A 6,782-nucleotide genomic window follows, 5' to 3' on the forward strand; every position below is an offset into this window, starting at 1 on the left:
CTGTATGTTTGGTGAGTGCTCTTTATTGACAGTCAGTATTAAAAATAGTGTTTTCCGTTATCCCCCACCATACATGATGTTCTTGCCATTTTTGGCTAAATAAAATGGCTCTTAAAGCACACACATGCATCTATAGTGTTGTTTGTCCCTACCACTGAACAACCAGGTCATTGTGAAGTTTTATAATAGTCCAAAAACAACAACAAACTTATCAAAACAGATGTGGGATGTGGCTTGGATGAGTGTGAAGTGGTAGCACTTTTATTTATCCTGCCATCTTTATAGAACTTTGCCAGAAAGTGGGCACCCAGGACCTACTCACCACTTTGCATAATCGGAGTATCCAGCAACTCGAGCACAGTATTATCCAGCACTGGACTCTGCAGACAGCTACTCACAGACACTGGGTCCTGTGCCTCTTGCCTTCATCATCATCATCATCATCAACATTTATTTATATAGCGCCAGCAAATTCCGTAGCGCTTTACAATTGGGAACAAACATTAATAAGACAATACTGGTTAGTACATACAGACAGAGAGGTAAGTGTCACGGGCAATAGGAGTTCTGCCCAGGATTCACCAGTTGACTATGCTTACCAGAGGGGCGGAGTTTGCACAGCGGTCCTCTGGCAGCAGGGTGAATAGTGGAACGTATATAACAGCAGATGGAGAGAGGATGCCAATGGAATTGATGATAGTCAGTGACTTGCAGCTATGCTGGTAGATGAGTCAGCGACTTGCAGCTATACTGGTAGATAAGTCAGCGACTTGCAGCTATAGTGGAAGGCAGGTTTCAACCACGGAGAGCCGGGTGGACGTGAGCAGGTGAAGGAAGGTAATGGGAGAGTCAGTGGTCTGCGTACAGCAAGTTGTACCACTGCTGTGATGAGAAGACTTGTCCAGGTGCAGGTAGGGTAGCGGGAAGTCAGTGGTCTGCGTTCAGCAAGTTGTACCACTGCGAGGAGGTGAGGACTTGTCCAGGTGAGGATAAGTGGAGGAATGAATAGAGTCAATAATTGTATGAATACAATAAGAGCACAGAGGAACTTGCTCCAAACAGATATGCAGCGTTATAGCTAATAGTCTATAGCGGGTATGGATACCGCTGCTGAGTAGGGAAGCTTGTCCTAAGCGGATATGCAAGGTAACAGTTGAAAGTCAATAGCAAGTAAGCATACCGCTGATGAGTAGAGAAGCTTGTCCACGAGGATATGCAGGCACAGCAGGAGCGCTGAACGGCTGAAGCGGGTATGAGAACCGCTGATGAGCGGAGCAGGTAATCCAGCAGACAGCTGAGGACACGAGCAGGATACAGAAGTCAGTAGCGGGTATGTGTCACGATCCGCCTGGCAGCTCCTACCTTTTGGACTTTATTATTTGTATTTGTTCTTTTTATGTGTTTGCAGCAGTACCTCTGATGTCCAGAGGTGCTGCTATTGTGCATTTCTTGTGCCTTAAGGGTTAACTTTTCTGTTCTCCAATTATTCCATGCACCTGGGTGTTGTCTCTTTTTCCCTTTATATACCTGTTACTCCCAGCACACAGGGCTGGTTATTGTTGTCCCATATATTTGGCATCTGGTCTAGGAGATTAATTTTATTAATGTAACAACCATGATCGCATATTTGGTGTAATAATGTATATATATAGTGGTGGGCTGGTACACAACAACTTTTATGTTCAGCGATTGAGAGTAAGAAATGATATATAGTTATTGGGATTAATCCCTACTATACCCATTTTTAATTATATTTCATAAGATCATCTATAATGAAAAAAATAGGTAAGTATTTATCAACTATTTATCATAATAAGGGTTTATTAGTGGATATGATATAAAGAATCCTTGGTTCAATACCTAAAACAAAACCCATAAGGATATTAAAGTCACCGATTTACGTCGAAAACCACTTATTGTAATGCCCCTTCAATGTAAGATATAACAATTAAATCTATTAAAATGAACTTGGGACAGATTAATTATAGCCTAATCCTATATTTACTGCTCAGAATTGATGATTGAGCGATGACTGATGGATTTCTTATCAAATATCAAGATGTAAAGATATGACATCATCACAGATTATGCATCTGTGAAAAACCTCAGGGAAAACAAAGATATGTATAAGAATGTATACAGTAGACACCTTACCATATAGGAGTGAATAACATGTGAAGTGAAATATACATAGCGACATTGAGATAAAATTGAAGCATGTCTACTCATAATAAATTTAGTGCTAGATTATATTACCATATTGTAGAATTAAGTGATAAGTTTAGGACGGTCATATAACCTGACCGATTAATAAAGATGCAGTGAGCCATGATAACAAGCAAAGTGATACAGTAATAAAATAGAATATAAAAATTATTCTTATAATTAAAATATGTGGAGAAGGTGTCACATATTGATAACATTGGTCAATATGTAAAAAATATATATAAATATTTACTGTGACTATAATATATGTAGTGAATTAGAAACGTCCCCTGGATTTGTAATATAGACAGAAAATCTAAACATACTTAATTCAAAAATACTGAGTAATTGCTATGATCATTCAAACCATGTGGTACCATACTGTCCATCAAAAAAATCTGTTTAGTTTCTTCACGCAATAATTCACTGTTAATATTGCCCCCTCTTAGACCTAAATTGACCTGTTTCATAGCGAACATAAAAGTTGTTGTGTACCAGCCCACCACTATATAGTTAGACTGCAGTACTGCCGAGTGTTGAGACCTCTAGACAGTGTATTTAGAACCTTGAATGAGTGGCATAATAGACAGGTTAGATAGCTGATCGTATGGATGAGGAGTTAATATGAGCTTTACTCCTGATACTCTCTATATGATCTTATTGAGGTGCCTCTTTTAATTTGTAGACAATATTATCAGGATAAGGGGCTTTAGAGCAGGGATGTCCAACCTTTTAACTTCCCTGGGCCACATTGGAAGACGACGAGTTGGTTTGGGCCGCACATAAGATACACTAACAATAACGATAGCTGATCATCCAAAAAAACATAGAAAACATATATATGAGAAAAAAAGTGATATATATATATATATATATATCACTTTTTTTTCAAATCCCCCTATACTTACCTTTCAATCGCCCTGTTCAAAAAATCCTCTCTAGTTATTATACTATAATCACTTTTTGTATTGTTTCAATACAATATCAATAAAGTGCATTTAAGCCAGGCATTGTATATCAGGGTGCCCTGACCAGGCCTGCGGTACCTGACATATACACCACTGTGACCCCAAATTGTGACCTGTTTTTCTAATTACACCACTATGTTAGTTAAGGGATAACAACTTATAATGGGCCAAAGAGAATAATATATAATGCCCCATTAGTATTACAAGTAGAAGTATGTAGCAGGGAGATAAGGTCCATGATGCTCCAGGACCAGGTGACTTTTATTCACTGGTCAGTGTCCCTTGAAATAATAAAAAAAATCCCCCTTAACTTACCTTTTAATCGGTTTGTTCTCCTGTCCTCTTCTCTTCTTTTCTCCAATTCTGTGCTGCTGATTGTTCTTCTCGCACGGGTGACTCCTCTGTGCTGCGCTCCGCAATGGATGTTGGGCATGATGACATCACGCCCGACATTTACTGCGAGCACCGCACGGAGGAGGAGACAAGGGAGGGAGCCGGAGTACCAGCTGACGTGACCGCGTGACCGCAAGGTAAGTATTTTCTTTTCTTTTTTTTTTGCAGGATTTTTTTTTCCATTAACAGGGCTGCCCCCTTGCCACAACCAAAACTCCTTCTGGGCCACATTTACAAGCGGGCTGGGCCGCATGCGGCCCGCGGGCCGCGGGTTGGACAACCCTGCTTTAGAGCTTATTAGAAGTGATACTAACTACAGTCAGATTTAACCCCTTAAAAGCCCACTTCAGAGGTGGTACCTCAAGACCATAACTGAGGAAGATATATTTTGAGCAAATTAGCAATTAGAGTTTATTGTTACACCGTTAAGCGGTCCTATGAAATTATCAAGTTAATTATTATTAAGGATATCAGAGTAGCCTCGCGGCCAGACAATAAAGCATTGTCTATTTTAACTGATTCATATTTATGTCAATGTATGTTTACAATTACAAATTTTAAATATTTCGCTACAAGAAGTACGTTCCAAAAATTGGTACACATTAAAGAATGATTTTAATATTATTAACATATTAATATAATGCAAATATATATGTTTGGTTACTTCCATTCATGAGTGCCCCTTAAGGTCATTTTCTTTTCTTTGTTCAATAAGGTTATCCATTTATATGACTGGGTGCACCCCTCCTCATTAAAATATCTACACCAGGTTGGTGTCAGGGGGAATTATATAAGTGGTGGGGGTTATAAATGGTACACTTGGTGCAGTCAAACATTTCTCCTAATTGAGCTTTTAGAACAGTTAGAGTAGAAATCTTCACCTTTAGCAGCCGCCTTTCCTGTAGTGCTTTATGTGCTCACAGGTACTCAGACGCCCCCAGGTCTTAGGCGCAGAGTAGTAAAAGCTCATCAGAGATGGCCGCAGTGCAGATGGACCCGGGGGCACTAGCCCAGGGTGGAGCGGATGGTCAGAAGCAGGCCGAATACAGCGAAGTCCAGAATACAAGCCAAAAGGTGAGGGTCACAGGCAAACAGGCAAAGTCCAAGGTACAGGCAAAAGGTCACAATTGTAGATCAGGTATACAGGAATCCAAAAGCAGGTCAGCAACAGTGCAGGACTGGAACGCTATAACCGGCAGGGAGGCTAAGCCCTCCCTGCCTTAAATACAGAAAAGAGCCAATCAGTACCCTTGCCCAGTAAGTGCCCCCAGGGGTTGCTTAATAAATTGCTGCCTGATTAATTAGCCCACATGCTGCTCACTACCGCGCGCATGCACCCAGCTGCTCTGTGTTGCCTGGATGCGGCGCTGCTCAAAAGGCGTCCTGACCGTTGCCATGGAGACGGTCGGGACGAGGGGAAGTGATGTCCTGGCTGTTGTCATGACAGCTGGGATGCTGAAGTAGGAAGCGAGCTGCGAATCATGGACTTATGAATGGAGCCCACACGTCTCTATCCATTCGTGCCGCAAGGACCGTTATACCAGCTTTTTCTAAGTACCAAACAAAACAATCTCCCTGGGGTTTTACTACTTTCCCAGTGCTTCTGTCACATTGGAAACGTCCCTGCACGTCTGTAACTGCCATGAGATACTTTCACTACACTACATGTTACAGCAAGAGAAACAGTGCATTAGGGCTATTCAGTAATGTGTGATATTGACAACCGTATAGAAGAGCTGAGGTTGTGAATAAAGAATTCTGGTCAGTTTAGCTTCTCTTTCAAGTTATATGCTTAGATTAGCCCTGCTAGATATCATGATTATTGCTTATCTCTAGCACTGAAATAATTCCTTTTCTCCTCTTCCAGCATATTAATCCTGTACACTAAGTGCACAACTAGGTCAATTTCAGTGACGTATCTTTTAGCACAGTAATTAATTCCTGCACAAAGCAAATTTACAAGAGCCAGAAGATAAATCACAATTGATAGAGTAATATTTAACTTAATATTAAATGAGTGGATTATTTATCATTGGAGAATTTCAGATTAATTTTGAGCATTTTTTTTTTTTCATACTCGGGGTAATATGTATAGAGAGGGTGTTCACATTAATCTGAATAGCATAGGAAGGCTGCTAGCAGTAGTTGCCGCCAATAGATAATGAAAAGAAGCAGGATATTAGATGTCACTGTGCTACACAGTGGCACGGCTGTCAGTGCAGCATGATGAAGATGGCATCTTAAATCTACACCTACACTTTGGCTAGAATCCCTATTTCTGTCTCAAAATCTCTTTCTGCTGTTTAACCACTGCATTACCCTGACTACCTCTTGATATCCTGCTTATCTCCTAATTCCCCTGAAATGTGCTGTGCTCTCCTCTGATCACTGCATCTCATGGCCTCAGTTCTGCCTCTTAGAGTAATTTCTCTTGGCTCCTTCTATCTTTGCAACATTTTATCTGGCTTTGAGGAAATCACCCTTAGCTGAGCTCACGGTTAGCCTCCGTGGGATTAAGCTTTACATAGTAACATAGTTGATGAGGTTGAAAAAAGACACCAGTCCATCAAGTTCATCCTATTTTGGATCTACTGCAATCCCTCACTTATATTTGAAATTGATGCAGATTAGGCAACCGCCAATCTGTTTCAATCAGGAAAAATCCCTCCAGACCCAATATTGCAGTCCTATTTTTCCCTATATCCACTACTATCCTTCATTTTAAGTAACGGTTGTGTCCCTGGATACACTTTTTCTCTAAATATTTGTCAAACAATTTCTTAAAGATATATATTGAATCTGCCATCACAACCTTCCCTGGCAATTAATTCCATATCTTGACTGCCCTTACTGTAAAGAACCCCTTCCTTTGCTGGTTGTGAGACTTACTTTCCTCTAACCTTAGGGGCTGACCGCGTGTCTTGTGTATAGTCCTTGGAGTAAAAAGTTCCCATGAAATTTCTCTGTATGGACCCTTAGTGTATTTGTACATATTAATCATATCTCCTCTTAGATGCCTCTTTTCTGAAGTAAACATGCCTAAACTGGCTAACCTTTCCTCATAACTTAATGATTCCATACCCTTTATCAATTTTGTCGCCCTTCTCTGAACCCTTTCTAGTTCCAAAATATATTTTTTATAGAGTGCTGCCCGGAACTGTATTCCATATTCAAGATGAAGTCTTACCAACGATTTATACAGTGGCAAAATGACAC

Source organism: Mixophyes fleayi, chromosome 1 (genome assembly GCF_038048845.1).
Source record: "Mixophyes fleayi isolate aMixFle1 chromosome 1, aMixFle1.hap1, whole genome shotgun sequence".
Lineage (NCBI taxonomy): Eukaryota > Metazoa > Chordata > Amphibia > Anura > Limnodynastidae > Mixophyes > Mixophyes fleayi.